Genomic DNA, 26,801 nt, shown 5'->3' on the forward strand with positions numbered 1-26,801 from the left:
TCACTGCAGAGACCCGGAAGACACAGGTCGCTTGGCGGTGGAACAGGGACAGGTGAATATCGCATGTGTCGGGGGCCTGAGCCAGCGGTGACACCGGCTCCTGGCTCCCAGCGACGAGAGGTGAATGTCTTTTTTTTTTTTTTTTAAATCGCAGCAGCAGCATACGGGGCATATGGAGCATCTTATGGGGCCATCAACCTTTATGCAGCATTATATGGGGCATAATATTCTATGGAGCATCTTATGGGCCCATCAACCTTTATGGAGCAGCATATGGGGCATACTATTCTATTGAGCATCTTATGGGGCCATCATTAACCTTTTATGCCGCATTATATGGGGCGTATTTTGTATGGAACATCTTATGGGGCCCATCATGAACTATATGGAGCATTATATGGGGCTCCTGATTCAATATGGATATTCAAAAACACTTAACCTACTGATGTCTCAATTAATTTTACTTTTATTGGTATCTTTATTTTTAAAACTTACCAGTAGCTGCTGCATTTCCCACCTTTAGGTTTTTCCCAGTTTTTTGTGGCAAAAGTAGGGGTCTCGGCTTATACTTGGGTCAGCTTTAGGCTATGTGCAGTGCACACGTTGTGGATTCCATTGCGGATTTTTCCTCACGGCTTCTACAGAATCTGCAGGTAAAACGCTCTGCGTTTTACCCGCGGATTATCTGCAGATTTTGTGGGGTTTTTTACGCGGATTTTGCGTGCGTTTGTACACTTGCAGATTCCAATTATTGAACAGGTGTAAAACTCTGCAGAATCCGCACAAAGAATTGACATGCTGCGGAAAATAGACCGCTGCGTTTCCGTGCTGAATTTTCCGCAGCATGTGCACTGCGGATTTGGTTTTCCATGGGTTTACATGGTACTGTACACCGCATGGAAAACTGCTGCAGATCCGTACGGCCAAATCCGCTACGGATGCGCAGCCAAATCCGCAACGTGTGCACATACCTTTATACTCGAGTATATACGATAATAATCTGTAGTTTATCTCTTCGTACTACTGATGTCTCTGCAGGTTTCACCTTTTGTAGTAAAATGTACGGGAATCCGTACTGTTCCGTACCCGATCCGCCCCACTGGAGTTTCTGCCCCGTGGATTATTCTGCAGGATTTCCATATACCTTTAGGATGCTGCGGAGAGCGGAGTCATGGAGGGGACAGCGAGTTTTACCTTCTCTGTAATGGAATCTGCTCACATCCTACATGGCCCAAAGATGCCATTGTGTGACTAATTACAGGTTCATCTACTATATAATTGCATTCCTGAGCGGTACGCCACAGAAGCCATGCCTCTCATCTCCTGCCACAAGGAGGAACAATAGTTTAAATTAGCCGGATGCAATTTTTATTATGTATTTTTTTTTTTTAACTGTAGGTAGAATTTGTGAAATAAACGATGCATCCTGAACACTGAATTAGCCACATGGGGGATAAATGATGAATTTGCAAACTAAATCTTGGTACTAACACTTTGTTTTGTAAGACCTTAAATGTTCATCTTGGTCCTCACAAAAGTGAATATTCACATTTCCACCACTATTTTTAGGCCTTAGTGCCAATAATATCAGACGCCTATGTATATAATGGATCAAATTATTGGTTTCTCCTTCAGGCACTCTTATCAATAGTAGATCGGTGTATATTAAATTCCCGGCTTCCCAAAGGATGCAGATATCAAGCTCTACTCCAGTTTAGAGCGCTCTGCTTCTGGCAGTAGCTGTGCCTAGTATTGCAGGTGTACCGAGCTGCAGTACCAGGTACCGCCACTGTAAAATATGGCGCACTTGTGGTAAACTATAAAGGGGATGTTCAGCAGAATGGCAGGGGGGCTATAAGTTGGACCCTGTCTGATCTAATATAGGTGATGTATTCTAAGGACAATCCATCAATATTAAAGTGATGGAAGAATCCTTTGAAGGGTGTCTTACAAGAATGTTAATCTTACTGGTCCACTGTTCCCTTCATCAGGGTGGTCGATTCAGTATAGCATATTCATGATAATTATGTGTCTGCTATAGCGCCTTCTCTGCACCATTATCATGCATGATCGGACCTTACCAATAGGACATTATTGCCATGCCCAATCAACACACTTTCGGGAGACCCCTTTAAGAATAGATTAGGGTAATAATTAGTGATGAGCGAATTTGCTTGGATAAGGTGTTATCTGAGCATGCTTGTGTTCTGAGTGTCTTTGGCGTGTTCGAAAAAAGTGTTCGAGTCCCCACGGCTGCAGATCTCAGAGCTGTTCAACAGGCGCAACACATGCTGGGGTTGCCTAACAAACAGCTAATCCCTACATGTGTTGCGGCTGTTGAACAGCTGGGACACCTGCAGCCGCGGGGACTCAAACATATTTTTCGAGCACTCCGAAGACGCTCAGATAACACCTTATTCGAGCACGTTCGCTCATCACTAGTAATGATTATTATATTTTCTTATTTATATAATGTTTAGCTTTACCATGTAAAAATACGAAAATTCAGTGAGTGGTTAGTCTAGGTTTCCATATGACTGGGCCGTCTATATCCTATCTATTTAAAACTGATGTCAAAACGGCATCCGTTCAGTTTTCCTCCATCTTTTCCACCAGTTTCTACTACAACCCCTGGCAAAAATTATGGAATCACCGGCCTTGGAGGATTTTCATTCAGTTGTCTAATTTTGTAGAAAAAAAGCAGATCATAGACACAAAACTAAAGTCATTTCAAATGGCAACTTTCTGGCTTTAAGAAACACTAAAAGAAATCAAGAACAAAAAATGTGGTAGTCAGTAATGGTTACTTTTTTAACCAAGCATAGGGAAAAATTATGGAATCACTCAATCATGAGGAAAAAATTATGGAATCACGAAAAACAAACAAACAAAAAAACACTCCAAAACATCACTAGTATTTTGTTGCACCACCTCTGGCTTTTATAACAGCTTGCAGTCTCTGAGGCATGGACTTAATGAGTGTCACACAGGACTCCTCATCAATCTGGCTCCAACTTTCTCTGATTGCTGTTGCCAGATCCGCTTTGCAGGTTGGAGCCTTGTCATGGACCATTTTCTTCAACTTCCATCAAAGATTTTCAATTGGATTGAGATCCGGACTATTTGCAGGCCATGACATTGACCTCATGTGTCTTTTTTCAAGGAATGTTTGCAGTTTCTGCTCTATGGCAGGATGCATTATCATCTTGAAAAATGATTTCTTCATCCCCAAACATCCTTTCAATTGATGTGTTAAGAAAAGTGTCCAAAATATCAACATAAAGTTGTGCATTTATTGAAGATGTAATGACAGCCATCTCCCCAGTGCCTTTACCTGACATGCAGCCCCATATCTTCAATGACTGTGGAAATTTGCCTGTTCTCTTCAGGTAGTCATCTTTATAAATCTCATTGGAACGGCACCAAACAAAAGTTCCAGCATAATCACCTTGCCCAATGCAGATTCGCGATTCATCACTGAATATGACTTTCATCCAGTCATCCACAGTCCACGATTGCTTTTCCTTAGCCCATTGTAACCTTGTTTTTTCTGTTTAGGTGTTAATGATGGCTTTCGTTTAGTTTTTCTGTATGTAAATCCCATTTCCTTTAGGCGGTTTCTTACAGTTCGGTCACAGACGTTGACTCCAGTTTCCTCCCATTTGTTCCTCATTTGTTTTGTTGTGCATTTCCTGTTTTGGAGACATATTGCTTGAAGTTTCCGGTCTTGACGCTTTGACGTCTTCCTTGGTCTACCAGTATGTTTGCCTTTAACAACCTTCCCATGTTGTTTGTATTTGGTCCAGATTTTAGACACAGCTGACTGTGAACAACCTACATCTTTTGCAACATTGCGTGATGATTTTCCCTCTCTTAAAAGTTTGATAATCCTCTCCTTTGTTTCAATTGACATCTGTCGTGTTGGAGCCATGATTCATGTCAGTCCACTTGGTGCAACAGCTCTCCAAGGTGTGATCACTCCTTTTTAGATGCAGACTAACGAGCAGATCTAATTTGATGCAGGTGTTATTTTTGGGTATGAAAATTTTCAGGGTGATTCCATAATTTTTTCTCAGAATTGAGTGATTCCATAATTTCTCCCCTATGCTTGGTTAAAAAAGTAATCATTACTGACTACCACATTTTTTGTTCTTGATTTCTTTTAGTGTTTCTTAAAGCCAGAAAGTTGCCATTTGAAATGACTTTAGCTTTGTGCCATGTCTGTGATCCACTTTTTTTTCTACAAAATGAAACAACTGAATAAACATCCTCCAAGGCCGGTGATTCCATAATTTTTGTCATGGGTTGTATAAAGCAGATATTCCTGATTGAAGGATGCAACATTTAGCACTCTCTGATCTGGCTCTTTGAAGAGTCTGGATGAATACATACGATTCGGGGGTCTGTGTCTATATCCGTTTTCCATTGCTATTCCGGAACGGGAAAAATGTTGGATGGAAACTCTGCATAAATGAGTGCATGTCATTATAAAGGCAGACAAGTGGGTGGGATCTAGCCCATGTGATGTTTGTATGTTTTCTCTATCTGTTTTATTGTCTTTTCTAAAGCATGGAGAATATCAGACGCAGCCTTGTACCAAGTGACATTTCTCACGGCACCAAGTAAACTGACTTTAAAAGTGATACTGACAGCAGGGGGAAAAATCATAGATGAAACCCCAGGGGAAATCTGTCTTGTTAATTTCTCAGTTTATTTATATCAGAAGAATGTGAACATATTGGTCTCCTTGGACCATGCATCTATAAATAACCCATCACAGAATAAGCTCATGTATATGTGTATATATAGTGCCTTGACTTCAGGATGCAGCATATACTTTGCTGATCTTGGTTTAGCAGCACCAATTACGGTAAATTCCAGCTCTAATTTTTCATAGAACTCGACAGATGGCGCCATTTCTTAAGTTTTGTGCCTATCTAATGTGTTTGGCAACCTCCTTACTCTCCTACTCGACAGGTGACGCCGGACCAAAGAAAGTTGGGGCATACTCTGTTCTTTAATTTTGCCAGGAGATGAGCTGCCGCCAGAGGTGCTTGGCAGCTGTTTTTTTTACCTCTCTCCATCGGAAAACATGCAGATTCAACTGAGCAGAACATGCATGTATGTCTAGGAATGAAGAGTTCTAGTTGTCGGTCTTATCACTTTCTGAGCTGTTTGGGCACCTCTTATAGTATTTTATGTTTCTTAACCGTTTCTCCACAGTGCATAGACTTTAACATCCCGGCGGTCCACTTTACCCTGCACTGCCATTCTAAAATGTCAGTTCAGAGTAAGCAGTTGGCAGGCAATTGTGCAGCTGCAGGGGCAGAAAGCTGGCTGTGGCACGCAGCCGACTCCCCACAGAGAAGGCCGAGATGATTTATCATGTTTGCCTTATTGATCACTGTGTACACAACGCTGAACAAGTTCTTGTGTATACAGGGTAGGAAGCGCTCATGGCTTGTGACAATGTGATTGCTGGGTGGAGGGAAGGAGCAAGACCTATTGGGACCTAGGGAAGAAACTTTCATCAGCTTTGCTATGCAGACAGGAGTCTGTATTTTCCCTGTAACTGGGGATACGATACCAGCTCAGTTACAGGGGGAATTGGCAATAAAAAGAATGTATGAAGATTAATGTATTAATAAGTTACAATTCTTTCCAAAGGTTTTTTACAACGTGGGGGGAGGGGCACAATGTGTGAAAAAAAAACTTGAAAGCTAGAAAAAAATAATTAGTCAAAAAAAAACAAAAAAAACAAAACAGATAATCCGAATTGGTGTATATAGTCCCACCCCCCATTTACGGAAATGACAACATAATTTTAGATGATTTATTTTTATAGCAGACCTTTGGTCCTAAACAAAAAAAAAAGAAAGAAACAAACAAAAATAGACCACGTATTTCTCTTTTTCTTCCCTGAATTTGGCAAAAAATATAAAGAAAAACAGAATATAAAAATAGAGCCATATGTATTAGGAAAAAAAAGGGGCAAAATTATTTGATTCTCAGAATGAGAAAAAATGATTCCGAATTCATCAAATATGGTAGGTGATGTCACATCTGACCCTGCTTCCCCTTACTCCATAATAACATTTACACACGCTCATTAGAGGCTTCAATTCAAAGGCTATGGTCAGGGTATGTTTATTGCTGCTAATGTACATGTGTATTTCCTGAAACAAGAAATTAGAGTCTAAAGGAACCCCACCGGCCAGTGTAAAAATCCAGCATTTCAAATTTTTTTATTAAAAATTGTGATATGGGAAAAAATTGCCATTTTTACATGGAATACAAAAACTTAATATAAATAGGTCATTTTCTAATGACTCATTCTACTTAATAACATTCCACTCACTGTTAGTAGAAGCTTGATATATTATATTCGTGTAGCTGGGAAGTGAATATTTTCTTGTATTTTGAGCTCCTATTGAAGATTTTTTTTTATACAGCGTATTATAATCCTCATTTAAACACATTCGGCTCACAGAATATTACAACATTTGAAATTGGTTGACCACAATGTTATGGCTCTAGGCATCAGCAATATTATATAAGCAGCGAGCAGGGAGGGTGAATGTTATGCTGAATGTTAGGAGCCAGCGTTGTAAATGTGCATTGAAATGGCCGAGCTGTAATTAAAGATGGATTTCACATAAAACTACACTCAGAAATGGCACATGAGGGAAAAGGAAGAACATATGGAGCCAATTATCTGCTCTAATTGACATATGGTCGTGACCTTCAGGTAGAGAGCAGCGTGTGTTAAACTCTGTATGTCCAATTTTTGGGGGAAGAAAAATATATTTTTACTCTTATTAGTGAATTCGGAGGGGGGACCCTTTTTTGAGGTCTTCATCTTGTCGGCCTCATTCAGACATCTGAGTCTTTGTATGTATGGGAGGAAAACAGCTGTTTCTCATCAGTGTGCAGGATCCAGTTTCACCCATTTTTGGCCCGCGTGTCCGTTTTTTACCATAAGCATGGCATCCATTTTTCCTCATATAGGAAAGAAAAAAATCCAACTTCTCTTACCTATTAAAGGGAAGTTGTCAGTAGGATCAACCCTCCTAAGCCATCTATATGGGCATGTAGGTCATAGGAAGCTGAATAAAATGACAACTTGATATCTGTGGTCCGACGTCTTATTCCAGAGAAATTCACGTTTGCCATATATGTAAATGAGCTGTTAAGATCTATGGGCCGAACATAGATCTCCCCAAGAATCTGCCTCCAGTGGTTATTTTAAATAAATCGGGGAGTTACCAATGTGATGTCCACTCTTTGCTGTCCTGATCTCACTGCAGAGCTGTGTGTGATTACAAGGGAAGATTCAGTCGGCCGTATAACATGGACGAGGCATGCAACACAATGCTCGGACTGGCCATCTGCTCTCCTGATCAGAGTGTGACCGCTGCATAGAGATACATGTTGTCACATTCTGGTCAGGAGGGTCACCGGCCAGGTTGAGCACTGCGTTGCGATCCTTGTCCACGTTATACGGCCATCAGAATCTTCCTTAACTGACATATCTGCAGCTTCCTCTCCGCTTCAGCTTCCATCTCACAGGCAGCCAGGTTTGTAATGTTGTTGTTACAATACAGCAGAGCTGTGAGAGCTGCAGCTGCTAATGTTTGTTTTGAGACAAAGTTCAGTTCTACTGTCCTGGGTTAGTTACATGTCTCACACTCGTAATGCCCCCTTTTTATATAAAATAAGCTCTGGAGGCAGATTCTCAGGGAGATCTATGTCCGGCCCATAGATCTTAGCAGCTCATTTACATATAAGAAAAATGTGGATTTCTCTCGAATAAGACATCGGATCACCGATATCAAATTATCGTTTTATTCATCTTCCTGTGACCTACATTCCCATATAGATGGCTTAGGAAGGTTGATCGCACTGGCAGATTCTCTTTAAACAGTAAAAGACGGATAGCATTCAGTTGAAACACAAACTGTATTCATGTGCCGTTTGTTCATTTTTTCACAAATCCATTGACTCATATTTGTAATTTTGATTAATTTGGTTGTAAATAAGATAATGATTGCTTGTCTGTGATGCATATGAAAATTCTTCAATGTGCCCATATCAGAAGAAGTATATCTAGGCGCTACAAAGTTGTACCCTTTCACTTCAGGGCATCTGCACAGACCTTTACCTTTTTTTTTTTTTTAGGTGGGTCTGCTCATGTACCCAATTGAAAAAACCCTTAAGAAATGGTAAAAAAAAAAAAAATCAGTGATATATAACACTCTAGCAGATACTGTTTCTACTTGTAGAGATCAAGCAGACATACTGATTAAATGGGCAATGTTCCCTGGGGGAAAAGAGTATACAAATTATCCGTTGTCTAGTGCCACCTATAGGTGGCTACCAGGGCTATGGAGTCGGTAAACCAAACCTCCGACTCTTCAATTTCCCTGACTCCCGACTCCGACTCCACAGCACTGGTCACTACTGAGCATGTACATAAAGTGCAGCACAGATTCAGCTCAACTAAAGGTACCTTCACACTGAGCAACTTTAGAACGATAATGATAGCGATCCGTGACGTTGCAGCGTCCTGGATAGCGATATCGTTGTGTTTGACAGGCAGCAGCAATCAGGATCCTGCTGTGACATCGCTGGTCGGAGCTGAAAGTCTGGAACTTTATTTCGTCGCTGGATCTCCCGCAGACATCGCTGAATCGGCGTGTGTGACGCCGATCCAGCGATGTGTTCACTTGTAACCAGGGTAAACATCGGGTTACTAAGCGCAGGGCCGCGCTTAGTAACCCGATATTTACCCTGATTACCATTGTAAATGTAAAAAAAAAAAAAACACTACATACTCACATTCCTGTGTCTGTCACGTCCCCGGCGTCCGCCTCCCTGCACTGTGTCAGCGCCGGCCGGCAGTAAAGCAGAGCACAGCGGTGACGTCACCGCTCTGCTTTACGGCCGGCGCTTACACAGTGCAGGGAAGCTGACGCCGGGGGACGCGACAGACACCGGAATGTAAGTATGTAGTGTTTTTTTTTTTTTTACATTTACAATGGTAACCAGGGTAAACATCGGGTTACTAAGCGCGGCCCTGCACTTAGTAACCCGATGTTTACCCTGGTTACCCGGGGACTTCGGCATCGTTGGTTGCTGCAGAGCTGTCTGTGTGACAGCTCTCCAGCGACGAAACAGCGACACTGCAGCGATCGGCATCGTTGTCTATATCGCTGCAGCGTCGCTAAGTGTGATGCTACCTTAAGAGCTGATATGAGGAACAGAATGGATATTTATAGGACATTTTATAACTTTCCCAAATTCTTATATAACCATTTACACCACAATCTACATTGAACTACTGCATCCAATTTATTATATATTTCTGGAATCACTCGGTCCATTTTATACCGACTCTACCAAAATGGACACCAACTTGACAACTCCAACTCCACAGCCCTGAGGCTACCATGTAAATCTGTCTAACATGAAAGTGCCTAAAATATAACTAAAGTGTCTGGCTTGGGTGACGTTCATAGAAAAAAACAGTTTCTGCAGATAACACTGACCATCGCACAGCTGTCACCCCAGCACTTTTACCCAATCCCTGCTGGCCCATCCTTTCTAGTCTAGTCTTGGCATACCTAAAATGACAGGAAATGTCTGCAGTGGTGACCCGACCCGCATAGTGATTGGCTGAGAATTTACTGCCATTTCCTGTGTCTGTAAAGATGGGATCAAGCTGAGAGTAGTGTTGGAACAAGAGTTGACGTATTGAGTTGGTGTATTGCTACTGTTATTTTTTTCTTTTAGCCCTTTGATAAATAGTTCTTATTTACTGGTCAACCACTTTAGGACTGTTTTATAGATCAGATATTGACATACATGATATCTACCTATAGGTGGCAGTAGAGAAACTGTTTTCATCCTTTTGGATGAGCGGTAATTTGCATACAGTAATATGTAAAATTGATAGTGTAACACCCCAGGTAACCTGTTGTTACAGTGGCATTGCTTTCCTCATGGGGAGAGAGATGTCATGCTTAGAAGTGAGGAAGGATCCCTATCACAAACATGCAACATGTTCTTACTCCAGGCCAGAAGGGGGAGCTCTGATCCAGCTTGTGGGTGGCTCCTATATATATAAGCCGACCCCCCTAATTTTGCCACAAAAAACTGGGAAAACTTATTGACTTGAGTATAAGCCTAGGGTGGAAATGCAGCGTGTTACCGGTGAATTTCAAAAATAAAAATAGATCATTATTTCCCCATAGCTGTGCCATATAGTGCTCTGCACCGTTCATTATTTCCCCATAGCTGTGCCGTATAGTGCTCTGCACCGTTCATTATTGCCCCATAACTGTGCTATATAGTGCTCTGCACCGTTCATTATTGCCCCATAGCTGTGCTATATAGTGCTCTGCACCGTTCATTATTTCCCCATAGCTGTGCCATATAGTGCTCTGCACCGTTCATATTTCCCCATAGCTGTGCCATATAGTGCTCTGCACCGTTCATACTGCCCCATAGCTGTACCATATAATGCTCTGCACCGTTCATACTGCCCCATAGCTGTGCCATATAGTGCTCTGCACCGTTCATACTGCCCCATAGCTGTGCCATATAGTGCTCTGCACCGTTCATACTGCCCCATAGCTGTGCCCTATATGCTCTGCACCGTTCATATTTCCCCATAGATGCTCCACATAAATCTGTGCCGCTGCTGCCGCTGCAATAAAAAAAAAAAAGCCATACTCACCTCTCTTGCTTGCAGCTCCCAGCGTCCGGTCCCAGCGTCTCTGCGCACTGACTGATCAGGCAGAGGGCGCCGCGCACACTAGTACGTCATCGCGCCCTCTGACCTGAACAGTCAGAGCGGAGCGACGCCGGGAAGATGCAGCGGCGCCGGGAAGATGGAGCGGCGCCCGGCGGCTGGAACGTGGACAGGTGGATATGCGATACTTACCTGCTCCCGGCGTCCGGCTCCTTCTCCCGCACAGCTGTCTTCGGTGCCGCAGCTTCTTCCTCTATCAGTGGTCACCGGCACCGCTGATTAGAGAAATGAATAGGCGGCTCCACCCCTATGGGAGGTGGAGCCGTCTATTCATTTCTCTAATGAGCGGTCCCACGTGACCGCTGAAGAGCGGAAGAGCTGCAGCACAGAAGACCGTGGGACAGGCGGGGAGCACCAGGATCGCTGGAAGCAGGTAAGTATGCCTCAGCGCCCTCGCCCTGCCACCCACCTTGACTCGAGTATAAGCCGAGAGGGGCACTTTCAGCCCAAAAATTTGGGCTGAAAATCTCGGCTTATACTCGAGTATATACGGTATATATATATATATATATATATATATATATATATATATAAAATATATTGTGGCTGGAGGGAGAGTTAGTCTGTCCGAGACAGGGAAAGAGAGCAGTCTGTCACAGAGCAGTGAGGAGAGAGGAATAAGGCAGTCAGGAAGACAGCGGGGCCGTGCAGCCACGTGAGGTGCTGCAGCTCCTGGAAAGGAAAGAAGGGACGGAACAGTTTGTAGAGAACGTGAAGGAGGAAGGAGCAAAGGAGAGTGAAGAGCTGGAGAGAGAAGCTGCGACTGAGCTTCCTCCACGCTGAAGCGCAGATACTGGTAGCCGGAAGACCGAGGTTGTGGGGGTGACTTCATGCCCCACGGCAGAAACCGGCGGACAGCAGATTGCAAGTTACCTGTCCACCATTAACACCCAAAGACACAGTAGGAGATAGAGCCGGGGTCGTGATAGAGATCCTGTAAAAAGGCTCAAGTTACCTGTCATGCGGGTAGTGTCCTACCTAAAGGGGGACAGAGAGAACGTGAGGACCTTGTGAGAGGCTTAAGGCAGCAACGGACTACAACACAGCGCTAGAAGGAAGGCTTCCAACCTCACCTGGATAGGGGGATTCCAGATTCGCCTCCAAGCCGGCCGGACCATACCAGCACCTGTGATCCGGTACCCTGGACTGCGGTTGCCTGAACTCTACAGTAAAGAGGTAAAGAGACTGCAACTTGTGTCCTCTGTTTCTTTCTACACCATCTACCACCTGTCCCTATTACACCGGGAGCCCTGGGGACCCAGCTTCATCTGTGGGAAGCCATACAATCCCAGCTGCCATAACATCGCCCCAGCGGACCCCATTAAGCAGCGGCGGTCACCCCTGACAGAGTACCACAGGTGGCGTCACACACTTTTATTAGTTTACAAACCGCTTTAAAGACCTTTCCTTTAACATTGGCGACCAGGGCCACGGACCGGGTCATTGCCGCCGTGGCACATCCTTTTAAGTACCGGACCTGGTACCGAGTACCCCACGGCCCTGACGGGCGTTCCAATAGACCAAAAAGTAGTTTGCTATTCTTGAGCTTTGGATGGGATTTATCTCAGCTGGACCAAAATGGACCACAGTCTTTTTTTCATATAGAAACCTTCTGGTGCACCTAATCTGACTCTGGATATGTCTCACACACATACCGTAGCAGTGTTACATCTACTGAATAACGTACCCAGACAGTGCCCTAAAATGTCTCGTTTTGTAGCCCAGACTGTGGAGAAGACCTTCCATTGACCTGCCCAGATGCCTGGCTTTGGCTTCTCCTGATCCTTCCCGTCTTGACGGAACGTTTTTAACACTTTGTAGTTGTCATATTTTGATGGAAGGGAGGTTTTCTATACTCGGCCACATTTAATTAACAGTCCTAGTCTAGGAGAATAATTCAATGGAAAGAATTCTGTGAATGATGTAGCAGAAACATCTGGATACTTGCAGGAAGGGTGGGCACTGGAGGCTTCAATTACCTCCCCCTCCTCCGCTGCCTCTCCCTGAAATCTGGATCCGATTTGAAAACACAAGCACTATTACAACTTTTTCGAGTAGCTTGGAATGATATAATTCCTAGTTACTCAGGTTGACGGTCCTCAGTTACAACTTGGGAAGGGTCAGCGGTCTTTTTTCGGTTACTTGATCGCATGAATTGAGTTTTAGGTAAAAACTCTTGTTTCCTAAGGAGTGAGATGAGACGCCTCCTTATATTGCTGCATGAAAGTGTTGTATTTCTAAAATGTAATGTTAAAGTGACAACAAATATGGCTGCACTTCCTGCTTTCACTTTTTAAATGTGACAAAACTTATTGCCCAAGCCTGAAGGTGTCTTAAAAGGAAGCTATAAAAAAAAACTATTGATTATATCTGATTTTTGTCTTTAAATATATTTATTTTTTAATTATTGGCATTTTTTTTAAACATATCATATAAAAAATTTAATAGGAATTAAAAACCTTGTAATTTTCACACCGGCCACTGGGTTGTTTTTTTTAATTTTATTTAGACTTCCTTTTGTTTCAGGAAACAACACATGTACATTAGCCACAATGAACAGACTCTGACCTTACTTTTTTGTATTGAAACATTTGATGAGTGTGTGAAAAGGTCATTGTGAGGGGAGAGGAAACAGTGGGAGCTGTGACAGACTATTGTGATTGGTGGATCCTTTGTTGACACCGCTATATACAGCTTATACCAGTAATTCCAGTCCTGCCTCTTCTGATAAAGGAGCCTGCTCTTCATGAAAGGCCAGGAAGTATGGGACATAGAAGGGCCCGTCGGCCAGTGTGGAAATTGCAAGATAACGTCTTTTTTATTTTTTTTTTTTTTACAATAAATATTTTGATATGAAATCAAGAAAATTGCCAACATATTTTTAAAACCAAGTGTAGCACAAAAACCTGAGTTAAACAATAGATCATTTTCCGATGATGACTTCCTTATAATTACTTGATAAATGTTATGGGTTTTTTTTTTGCGGTGCAATTGTAAAAATTAAAAAAGCTATTTTTTTTTTTGTTCGATTTTTTTTTTTTTTTTAACTTCCTTGTTTCACACCAAATAAAATGTTTTATGAATTCTTAAGATTGTTACAGTTGTGTGGATACCTAATATGTGTACAGTATTTTTATTTAGTAAAATTTATTTTATTTTTTTTAAATCAGATATTTTTCGTGTTTTTTTTTTTTTTAGAGCAGGTAATTTTTATATTTTACAGATGTTTTATAAATATTTATATTTTATTTTGTACCCAAAGTGATCTTTACATTTTTTTTTTCTTTATCGCTTTATTTTTACAATAAACTGCTTCTGTCTTCTATCCAGAGTCCCTGCGGGACCGGACCTGCTTTTGTTAAATTTTAGGAACTTCGGCCATGCACTGAAAACTTACAATGGTGTGTGTGTAAAACCTAGGGCCAAGCATAAATTAGGCTACTTTCACACTAGCGTCGGCCCGTCGGGCTGACGTACCGACGCATCCTGTGCCAATGCAGCACAACGGGGGCAGCGGATGCATTATTACAACGCATCCGCTGCCCCATTGTGAGCTCCGGGGAGGAGCGGGCGGAGTTCCGGCCGCGCATGCGCGGTCGGAAATGGCCGACACAACGCACCAAAAAACGTTACAAGCAACGTTTTTTGGTGCCAACGGTCCGCCACAACACGACGCAACCGTTGCACGACAGTTGCGACGTGTGGCAATGCGTCGCTAATACAAGCCTATGGAGAAAAAACGCATCCTGCAAACAACTTTGTAGGATGCGTTTTTTCTGCAAAACGACACATTGCGACGTGCGTCGTACGACGCTAGTGTGAAAGTAGCCTTAGGGGCCTTGGTTGTTATTGAGTTAAATTAATTGTTCCCCTTAATTTCTATTTTGTTCAATAAGTCCCCCAGGCAGCTGATATGGTCTCTTACAGCTGGGACCTCCAGTGGTCAACTGTAATCTATTGGCCAACCGGGCCGCAAATTCTGCAGCGCCACCACAGGGCATGTGGGGCATCACACAGCCGATATTATTTATAATGGGGCCGTTCTTGAAATGCAGTTATAAGCTAGGCTCCCCTAAAGTTTTAGGGCCTATAATAGAGTATAGAGTTATATTTCTCCATCCATAAGCTCATGCTTGATTGATAATGGATCCATCAAGTAAATATGCTGCCCTATAAAATGGCAGCTTGTTACAGGGGTTGATCTGTTCAATTTTTGGCTAAAAAGGGCACAGGAAATAATGTGCTATTTATTGAATTTTGGGAACTAATACATCGTCTCTCTCCTGATTCCTTCATACACATGCATGCTCTGAACACCGGAGCGCGAAAGTGAAGTAAATCTCTGACTGCAACTTATCTCAGATGTTGCAATATATATTTCCTATTCTTCTCTTCCCTAATCATGCCTGTGAATTTATGGTCCCCATATGAATGGGTAAAATCTGCAAAAATTAAGAGGGTTTCTAGAACAAAAATTGACATGCTGCGGATTTAAAAAAATAAAAAAAACGCAACAAATTTTTTCCGCACGAAAAAAAAAGAAATGCGGTAAGTGGAAGGGATTAAGTTAAAACTCATCCTCTCTGCCGGTACCTGTTAAGCACGGTGGCTCAGTGGTTAGCACTGCAGCCTTGCAGCGCTGGAGTCCTGTGTTCAAATCCCACCTTGGACAACATCTGCAAGGAGTTTGTATGTTCTCCTCGTGTTTGCGTGGGTTTCCTCCGGGTTCTCTGGTTTCCTCCCACATTCCAAAGACATACTGATAGGGAATTTAGATTGTGAGCCCCAATGGGGACAGTGATGATAATGTGTGCAAACTGTAAAGCACTGCGGAATATGTTAGCACTATGTAAAAATAAAGATTATTATTATTAAGATTATTAAGGGTCCACTCACACGAGCAACCAGTGGCACAACATTATTGCTGATCGGTAAACCTTGTTTAATTGCCTGTTTACACAGGCAGAAAATGTAAGGGTACCGTCACACTATACGATTTACCAACGATCACGATCAGCGATACGACCTGGCCGTGATCGTTGGTAAGTCGTAGTGTAGTCGCTGGAGAGCTGTCACACAGACAGCTCTCCAGCGACCAACGATGCCGAGGTCCCCGGGTAACCAGGGTAAACATCGGGTTACTAAGCGCAGGACCGCGCTTACTAACCCGATGTTTACCCTGGTTACCAGCGTAAAAAAAACAAACAGTACATACTTGCATTCCAGTGTCTGTCCCTTGCTGTCTGCTTCCCGCACTCACTGACTGCCGGCCGTAAAGTGAAAGCACAGCACACCGGTGACGTCACCGCTGTGCTCTGCTTTCACTTTACGGCCGGCAGTCAGTGAGTGCGGGAAGCAGACGGCAAGGGACCTGACGGACACCGGAATGTAAGTATGTACTGTTTGTTTTTTTTGTTTTTTATTTACACTGGTAACCAGGGTAAACATCGGGTTACTAAGCGCGGCCCTGCACTTAGTAACCCGATGTTTACCCTGGTTACAAGCGAACGCATCGCTAGATCGGTGTCACACACACCGATCTAGCGATGACAGCGGGAGATCCAGCGACGAAAGAATGTTCCAAACGATCTGCTACGACGTACGATTCTCAGCAGGATCCCTGATCGCTGCTGCGTGTCAGACACAGCGATATCATGTGGATATCGCTGGAACGTCACGAATCGTACCGTCGTAGCGACAAAAGTGCCACTGTGTGACGGTACCCTAAGCGATGTGCGCTGAGTGATCTGTAAGAGATTGCTGAGTGCACAGAGGCTGATATAGTTCCTGACGGTGTGAGTCCTGAATAAGCAGGATGATGAACCACCAAGAGCGATGATCTTTTGTACTGTGCAAATGGCAGCCTGTTTACACCACCAGATAATCATACAACGTTTTTAAGAATGCTTGTTCTCGATTATCTTGCAGTGTGAATGCAGCTTAAGTGTTATGCTGAAAACCACGTAATTTTACGTGATCGCCACAGTTTTTCAATTTGGTTTTTGGATGGGCAGCTAAAATAAATTATCAGCCACATGGTGCACAGTTATAACCTGTATGCCCCCCCCCAGTAGGTGTATTCTGCTCAGAACAGGGGGCCCCAACCATTTATTACATAGTATTCTCAAACTCTTTTAAACATGGTGATAAATAACTCATCAATATTTTACACCTAGATGTTAACGGACATGTAAGTGATCCCAAATAATGCAATGGCGGCCGACAGCACTACTGCAGCATAAAATGGTTGCTCGTCCTAACTCCACAGGACCCAAGTGGAGAGGTACATACCAACGTATTGAAGTGAAGGACAGCATCCAATCCAGGTGAAGACAAGAAACACTTTATTGTGCCATATGTGCAACGTTTCAACCTCAGGGGGTCTTTGTCAAGCATACATAATGATCAATATGACGGCCTTATATAGGAAGTAGATCACCACCACCTGGCAGGTCCGCCCACAAAATTTACATATATATTAGCTGGTGATCATAATGACAATAAAAAATGTGTAAACTGTGTAACATACATAGTTAAAAATACATTACAGTATTACTACAATCCCCTATTGTGGATAATACCTTTCATAATCATCATAGCAAGCACATGTAAAAGGTCGAAAATAAACAAACAACATTGCCTGTCATATCCAAGCCTATCAGCAGGCTCAAGGGGGCCATTATATACGTGAGCTGCCTATCACCCCGGGCTTGTATCACATCACTCATGGTGGACCAATCAATACCTAAGGTGAAGATCCAATCTGGGGCACCGGTACATCACCAGCCCCACGCAGTGCGCACTGGTTCCAGGACTCTTGCCTCTAGTGGGGAACCTGGATGCCACGGACGTGAGGTGTTGTGATTAGCCTGGGAGGTGTTTCCAGGTAAGCAGATATGGAGCCTGGATTGGCTCTACTGCGTGGGGCTGGTGATGTACCGGTGCCCCAGATTGGATCTTCACCTTAGGTATTGATTGGTCCACCATGAGTGATGTGATACAAGCCCGGGGTGATAGGCAGCTCACGTATATAATGGCCCCCTTGAGCCTGCTGATAGGCTTGGATATGACAGGCAATGTTGTTTGTTTATTTTCGACCTTTTACATGTGCTTGCTATGATGATTATGAAAGGTATTATCCACAATAGGGGATTGTAGTAATACTGTAATGTATTTTTAACTATGTATGTCACACAGTTTACACATTTTTTATTGTCATTATGATCACCAGCTAATATATATGTAAATTTTGTGGGCGGACCTGCCAGGTGGTGGTGATCTACTTCCTATATAAGGCCGTCATATTGATCATTATGTATGCTTGACAAAGACCCCCTGAGGTTGAAACGTTGCACATATGGCACAATAAAGTGTTTCTTGTCTTCACCTGGATTGGATGCTGTCCTTCACTTCAATACGATGTAAGTGATCCCGTCTGGAGAAGTCCCAGGCACCATTTTTCCTGTCTAGTTGTTCGCAGGGACCGGAGTAAACTGGAACCTCTTTTCTTTTTCTTTTTTTTCTCTGTTGGTTATTTTCCTATTTAATTATTTTAGTTTCCTGCTGATGGTTGTAATAAATGAAGGTCCCGGCTCTGCAGACTATTAGACTGTGTTATTAATAACAGATGTTACTTCTGAGTCTTACTTAATGTTCCTCTCCATCCCTACACGAGTCTAGTGAATGTCTCGCAGCCTTTTGAAGAGGAGGGTCCTTTTCCCTCCAGAATTGCTCAGAGTGGCTGGAAACTGAATGAGCAGCGTTTGATTCTTTTTCATTATGGCGACCCGATGACTTCAGATCTGAGTGTAAAATTAAGTTATACAATCAGTAATCCTGCGCCTGGTAACGGGAACCATCTGGACTGCATCGGGGTAATGGATGATGCGCTGTCTGCTATTTAAAAAGACGTTCATCTTTGTCTTAATACGGCTGCAGACTCAGCTCATACTCTTCTCTATCGAGCTACCAGATATGATTGATGATCATGAATGATGGTTCCTTGACCATAGGATTGTAAAGTCTTGGTTACATCTGCAATCAAAACCTGATTGCCAAAAAAGGAGCCTAATTAAGGTATAAAATAGTTGTAGCAATCATTGGCTTCAAAATAGCCAAAAACTTTGTCCAAGACTCCCCTCTTATCAGCCACAGTAGAGATTGGCTGCAAACTGTGACGCTGAGTCACTTCTCACGGACAAGCCATTAGTCGGGATAGTCAAGAAGTCTGAGGTCAAAAGCCGGGAGGGTATATCCTAAACAGAAGGAAGAGAAGAAGGCGTAGTCAGGTAACTGTCCAGGGTCAAAATGCCAAGAAGATGGCGGATCAGAGCAAAGGGGTTAAACAGACGGATGGTCAGAACGAGGTCCAAGGTCAGGTAATGAAAGACAAATAGAGCACAAGGCACAGAGAGACAAACCACACAAAAGATGAATGTATGTCTGGTAGAGGTCTGGGAGTAACAGCCCAGATAAGTAGCCTGGCAATCATATGGAACAATGAACACCTGGAGACAGTCAGCACCTACTAGTCTCAAATTGGACAGTCAAGCTGTCATTCAAAACAGATAGCTCAGTACTTCCTTGCACCAGACTGGATGACTGCGCTGTCAATTAAAGTACTGACAGCTTCAGCACGCTCCTGCACCAGATTGGACGGCGGAGCCATCAGTAACTGCATCCAAGACATGCTGAGGGGTGGAATCATGACACAAACAGTGTCTCTCGACCGGAAGGAGATGGCACAGATGTGCGTTAAACTATAAACTTCGGGGGCTTGAGTACTTGCTGCTATGTGTCCCACCAGCGAGACTCAAGCGCATAAGCAAATTGTATGATGCACACACAGTGCTCAATGATTAGCGTTGTTTCCCTTATAGCATTTACCACGAGACCAAAAGCTGTGGCTGGCCGGACGTAACCAAAACTCTGCTCACCACAGCAGCCAATAGCTGATTTTTTTTTTCTGTACACAATGGTGCCATCATTGCCCATCTTGTGTGGGTGGAGAGTCTGCCACGCAGCCAGTTACATCTTGTGGCCTCAGCTTAAGGGCTGAAAGGCAGAAATGTTAATCATTGTGCTCACTATCTGCTCATTCCTAAAAGGGTCCCCTTTAGGGCCTGAGCAAAACTCTTAATAGGATTTATACAAGTGTATGGAGAGAGATACCACGCTCGCAGCCCGGGAGTATGTATAACTCCTACATGCCCTCCGGCCCTGGCTCAGAAACCGGCGAATCATGCATCGCACAGTGGGAAAATTACACTGAGTGACTGCATACTTATCGGTTTGGATTGGACAACCCCTTTAGATTTCTTCAAAACTTTTTAAGGAAAGGAAAAACGTTTCCAAAATTCCCAAAATGAATGTTTACACTGTTTCTGAAGACTTTAAAAAAATAAATATGATGTATGAATCCAACAAAAAACACCTTCCAATCATGTGGATGGTGGGGAGACTACATTAGAAACATAATAGTCCATTTACGGGAGCGCCTATGGCTCGGAGTACTGCATGTACTGCCATATTGCTCCCTGCACAGGACTCGGTCGTACATTTTATGTTCAGCGGTTTCTAGTGAAAATCGCCTCCATATTTAGCTACGGTAATTTCAGAGCAATCAGTGGCTCCAAGGTAAAGTATTTATTCCCAAGGCAAGTTCAGTCACATATGGATGTTGTTGTAGTCCTTTAATATACTGCAATGTGCTGAGGTCACGGACGAGAATTAAAAAGAAGAATTTAGAAATGCTTGAGAACGCTACCTTGGGGCGCAGGCAGATTTGAGGATCCGTGTTTATGTAGAGCAGGTGCGACGGTTCAGATTTGGTTCATGGCTATGCTATGGGCTCATTTTACATAATAAAATAGAACCAGCTATGCTTGGATTGTGACTGAGCAATTTATGGAGAGATGTATAGCAAATGGCTTATGACGCTATGTTTTATGTGTATATTTATGACTATACATTGTATTTTACTGGAGGGCAGGGACATAGTGCAAAATATAAAGCAAAATACACAATGAAAGAATGGCCTAAAACGCAGATTTATCAGCACTGCAGTGACTTTACACTGCCTGTATATAGAAAAAAGTCACTAGCACTCGCAGTTACTAATATTATTCCAGAATATTTACACTCTGCCGCTTTAAATCCATGTTAATAGCATTGATCTTCATTGTCAAAACATGCACCTCATTAGCAACAAGCTTTAGGATATTATATGGTGTTACAGCATATTGTAGGATTATGATAATGTATCTACACAAAGATTTACAATGCCTTTTTTTCAGCGTTTTATGTCCATTTTTCATTAGCATGTTAGAATTTGCAGAACCACTAGATGGCACTTGCTTCCTGGTTAATCTTACAGGGTCCATGTAATATTTAGGTTTAGTTTACCAAAGTCACAATCTATGTTCTATATGGTAATATTTTATTTAAATAGTTTTCATTCAATCTGCAAAACTATATATGTGTGTGTGTATATGTATATATATACTTTTTATTATTATTTTTTTTAAGTTAGCTATTTTTATTTTTCAGTATTTTTTATTATTATTATTCAGTAATGTAACATTAAAGGGGTTATCTAATAGACAGCATTTTAGGCCGGGATCACACACAGCAAGATACGGCCGAGTCTCACTGGTTAAAACCAAGCTCTGGCACCGGCACTCCAGAGCGGAGCGTGCGGCCGCACAGCAATACATGGAGCCGCACGCTCCGGAGTGTCGGTGCCAGAGCTTGGTTTTAACCAGTGAGACTCGGCCGTATCTCGCTGTAGTGTGACTCTGGCCTTACACAGATAATAAATGTGTTATCACTGGGTGTAGTCTTCTGAGACCCCACCTATCCCGAAAATGAGTGACCTAAAGTCCTCTGCATGATTGGTGACTTTGTGACCTCCGTCCTCATAATTATTGGGGATCTCGTATGTATAATTTCTAGAAATTAATAAGTCACTTTGGCATCATACAGGACACCATGTGACAACACATGTAGTGCACATGACAGGTAATAGAATACTCACCTCTCCCTATTTCCCCTCTGCTTTAAATCAGTGAGTACATTGTGGTGGCCATAATACTCTATGGAGGACTATGGTGTCTGCGTTATACTAATGTACTGTATGCAGGACTACGGGGTGTGCATTATATCATATGTAGGGCTATGAGGAGTGCACTACACTATATGGAGGACTATGGGCTGTGCATTATACTATATGGAAGACCATGTGGGGCCCATTATATTATATTATATGGAAATCAATGTGGGAACCGTTATAGTATTTAGAGGGCTATGCGGGGCTCATAATATTTGGAGTACTATCTGGAGGGCCATTATAATTTTTGGAAGGCTAAGTAGTGGCCATTATAGTATATGCAGGGTTACATGTGAGCCTTATATACTTTATGAAGGACTATGTGGGGTCCATTGCACTGCATGCAAGGAATTGTACAGTGTGAAGGTTTGTGAGGAGTCCATGATCCTGTGTGGAGCGCTGTGTGGCGGCCATTATACTATGTCTCAGTATGTACAGCATGTGCTCTGTGTATGCATGCGTCTGTATGTAAGTGTGTGTGTGTGTGTGCGTAGCACGCGCACACACACACGTGGTGTGTGCGTGTAATATATATATATATTAATAAACACATGCCACATACGGTTTGTTCAGCATCCACAAACACCAATAGCACGGATGGGATGCTCATCATCGGGCGATTGCAGATATGCTGCTGATAATATGATGCTGTATGGGGACAGATTTATCTGTTAGGCTATGTTCACATTGCGTTAGTGCAATCCGTTTAGCGCATATACTAACGGAATGCGCTAACGCAATGTCCAAAAAGGGATTGCGTTTAGCGATCCCGCTAGCGCAGATGACCGATCTGCGCTAGCAAAGAACGGACCCTGAACACTGTAAGCAGCGTTCGAGGTCCTTCCGAAAATAACGGGACATCGCTGACGCATGCCAAAAAAGGCATACGTTAGCGATGCGTTAGTTACATTGCGGTCAATGGGTGCGCTAACGGATCCGTTACACAGCGTTAATTGCGCCATGTAACGGATTCCGTTAGCGGACACCCACTAACGCAATGTGAACCTAGCCTTACTGATTTGTTCTTCTGTCCCCATCGTTCTTGCTCACACTGGGTAAAGAGGTCAGAGGTCAGTCAATTACCGAAGGAGTTCAATATTGTCGATCGCACTTGTTTAAGTGCCGGAACTCAGCGCATGTCACCTCAACGTACCGTAGATGTTTGTGCGATGGTGCAATAGGTGAGCATTTGGGGCCCCACTTTAAACTTTTGCCCAGTAGCCCCAGTTTATCTAAAACCGGCCCTGGTTGGAATTAGACTGTGAGATTCTGAGAAGTTCTTAATGATTTCTGCACCCGTCACCCATGTAAGGGCCAGAGCTTAGTAATAGTTTGGCTGCACGTTAGGCATTTTGATATGCCCATAGAAAGAGCGGAGATCCTTGCCAAGATTTTGCATAAATCCTGCAGATATTTGTAGGCAGAATGAACCCGGCGGTCAGTGAGTCACTTGGAGACAAGTCTGTAGGACGGAGCAGCCTATATAGTAAGAAGTTACATTTCACATAGGGCTCCAGAACCTCAAGTTACAAAGCGCTAGGCTATGGGTTGGTTGTAACCTGATTCTTTCCTAGCAAAGTCTTAAGATATGTCCACAAGGACTGCTATGGAAAATCCAAGATGGATCCTGAAGTAAGATCTGCACCAAACTTTGCTTCAGAAATGCCTCCGTATTACAGCAGAATGCCCTTTTGCAAGGAAGAAAACCCGCTGTGAAAATCTGCAGCATAAATTGACAGGTTGTGGATTGCAAACTCCCTGCGCAAGCCAATTTACTCTGCAGATTTTCTCCACAGCGCGTGGATGTGATTTCTGGAAATCTCGCTTACTACACTGCTTCTGTAATCTACAGTGGGTTTTTGGTCTGGCAGACATGTTGCCTGTACTCTCGTATTGCAAAGCCTAATAGTCCATTTACACTTAATCATACACAACATTAACGTCTGCCCACCACTAAAAATGTTGGTGGGCAATTTTTTAATTTTTTGTGCAAACCAAACCATCATTTCACCTAACAGGTGATCAGCGCCTTGTTTAGACTACACGATTATGGAGAAGTGAGAAGAACGCTCGTTCTCAATAACCGTGCAGCCTACATGGACCTTAATTCACAGGCTGCTGGGACTTTTGCATACAATGGAAGAGGGCAGGGGTGCACCTGTGCCGTATGGGGCTTAAAAAGTAATTCAGATGTTTTAGAATTTGTCACCCATTGTCCATGGATGTTCGTAGAACTCCTGGGGTCTCATAGCAGAGGTCCAAATTGGGACCCCGTGGGCTCCTGGTTGCCATACCGACAACCTATTTGGTTCCCATGATTGTCTTGTGGGTACTGAATGGGGGTGTCAGAGGGAGCCTCTCCTTTCTCTAACCCCTTAGATTCCCTAGTTGCATGCCAGGGGTTAAACTGCTGCGTGATCGGAGCCAGTGCCAATCGCAGCAGTTGCTGCGTAAATTGGCCGTCCCACTCCGTACAACAAGTCCATACATTTATGGTGGACATTGTTTAATTGCAAGGTGTGGGGACTTTCAGCTTTGTCTCCCCCAACTCACAGACCCCATAGCACCCCTCGGCCTGCCCCCATTAGCGGTACACCACTACCAATAGTCCCATAGTGGCTATAAATGGCCTTTTTTCCATAATAACTTCCAGATTTGTGGCAGCTCCTATAACCTGGCGGCCTTTAAGGTTTATGGTGGCTAAAATGGCAAATCATCTCCTAAACACTAGAGAGGTTCCTCGTGATAAATTCGACTTTTATTTCCTATTCAAACTGTTCTCCTTCTTGACATTTATACATTATTTCGCTTCCATTATAGGCCTGATTTGGTTCCAATGCATTGAAGGAGACGCCGCTATCTGGAGTCGTCGCACTGCCAAAGAGATTCTGACTGGATCTGTAAGTTTTTTTTTTTTTTTTTTTCTCCTCTCTGTATTTTGTGCTAATTTTATATTCTGATTTTTGCTATATAATGCATTTTTGAGGTTGCAGGTATATACTAAAATGGCACAAAAAGTAAACAGGAGAGGAGCGGCCATCATGGTTCTCATTTCTCAAAACTGTCTAAAAGAAACCCATCCTCTTTTTGTCGATAGCAACCAATCACAGCTCAGCTTTCATTTTTTATATTGCTCTGGTAAATTGGAAGCTGGGCTGTGATTGGTTGCTACAAGTCTGCTCCAGCATGTCAGGTTACACACCTGCTTCACACACAGATGTCATATGTTATTCTAAGCACCATTATGTCTGCGTCACTGAGTCTTTACATTTTTCCTTTAAAATAGTTGCCATCCACATATACACTTTAATTTTTTTTTTTTTTCATAATTTACTTTTTGGTCTGTTGTCACACCACCAGGTCACCATGGCAGATCACCTATAACCCCTTCCAGTATTATCTTGTGCATTAATGCCCTGGGTAGATGTCCACAAGTGTGAGCTCAGGAGCTGATCTCCCTCTACACATAGACACAGATGTCGACTATGTTACATAACCAGCATCTGTGTCTAACAGCTGAGCGTTGGCTGTCAACCATTTACATGCTGCTGTTAATCTTTAACAGCTACATTTAAATGGAGCGGTTGACGGCGGGTGTACACTCCGGCTCCCATCCACCCTCCCATGTCGCAGTATTGGGGTACAGTGGCATTTCAGTGTAAACATGGCCCCCGGCTGGCATTGCAAAATGTGTGTCCAACCTGACTAGTCAGTGACGGGTCCCTGTCACTGCTCCCTGCCCCAATCCCTTTGACTAACAGGTCTTCCCCTATGTATATGCAGTCATGTACAGACATAGGGAGAGACCTGTCAGTCAGGTGGAGCTGGGCAGAGAGTAGCTACTTAGGGATCTGCATAGGACTAGTCAGGGACCTGCCTTGGACTAGTTTAGTCTATACAGGCCGAATAGCAGAATGGAGTAATCCTGAGAGCGGCGGCTTTACTGATGGTGGGAACGAATGTTACATCGAGGGGCCTGGATGATCTTTGGTAACCCCTCCACCTTCCAACACACACAACAATTACATTTGCTACCTAGCGTAACTCCGTACTTATAACTTCCCTTAAGCCTCGAAGCATTAGTATCACAATGGTAAACTTCATTTAAGGGCTCTGTTCTATGTAAATGCCATCACGTTAATGCGCAGCATCCTTTGGACTTGACAAAATCAGCGGGAATGGCTGTATTGTTAGCATAAATCCGTCTTGACCAGCAGCGCCCCAGGTTATGTTCTCAACAGATTTTTTTTTTCTCCTGCTCGCAACATAAACATTCGGCTCAGCGCTGAAAGCTCTTCCAGTCTTAACAGTGCAGGACACATTTTTCTTTTTTTGTGAGTATAAAATTAGACACCAAGTAACCACTGTCAGCAAAACCATATCAGAACTCATAAATCACTTCATGCCCATATAGCCGTGTGAGAAACAATAGTCCTTGCAGAACCGCAATGGGGTCACGTCCCGGCACTCGGAGACTAGAGCCTCGCGCTATCCAGGCCGGCAGAACGATGCAAATGTTGGGAGGCTGAGAACGTGTCTAAAACATCTATTAATAAATCCGTCGGTCGGAATCCATTCTTGCGCTCTCTGTCTACACGTCCTAATGAGCTGGATAGGCCCCACGTCTGGCGGTAAACTCTTTTACTACATGATAAATTTGGTTTTATTGTGGTTGGAACGTAACCAGCGGAGGAAGCAGGGGATGTTTTCATGAATAAATGATATTATTTCAGGTCGTATCATTGCAACTTTCCACTTCATGCTCAGAAGTAATCTGGTTTGTTTTGATGGATCATTTGCAGCGGTAAAAAAAAGAAAAAACGATGTAGTGTTTGGGAAATCAAATAGGCTTATGTTTTCTAACCAGTCCTCCACTACGGG

General features: G+C 43.2%; 1 protein-coding gene across 3 annotated transcripts in view; it reads left to right on the top strand.

Annotated features, from left to right (window-relative positions):
* Nucleotides 1-26,801, top strand: part of LZTS2 (leucine zipper tumor suppressor 2) — a 166,085-nt gene that overhangs the window by 48,103 nt on the left and 91,181 nt on the right. For 2 of the 3 annotated variants that reach the window (XM_069753732.1, XM_069753733.1), the window contains one exon: nucleotides 24,741-24,820. The exons of the other annotated variant lie outside the window; for it this stretch is intronic. The gene's annotated coding sequence lies outside the window, so the exon portion shown is untranslated. The remainder of the gene's footprint in view (nucleotides 1-24,740; nucleotides 24,821-26,801) is intronic. 3 annotated transcript variants of the gene reach the window in all.

The sequence above is a fragment of the Ranitomeya imitator genome, chromosome 2, assembly GCF_032444005.1.
Source record: "Ranitomeya imitator isolate aRanImi1 chromosome 2, aRanImi1.pri, whole genome shotgun sequence".
Classification (NCBI taxonomy): Eukaryota; Metazoa; Chordata; class Amphibia; order Anura; family Dendrobatidae; genus Ranitomeya; species Ranitomeya imitator.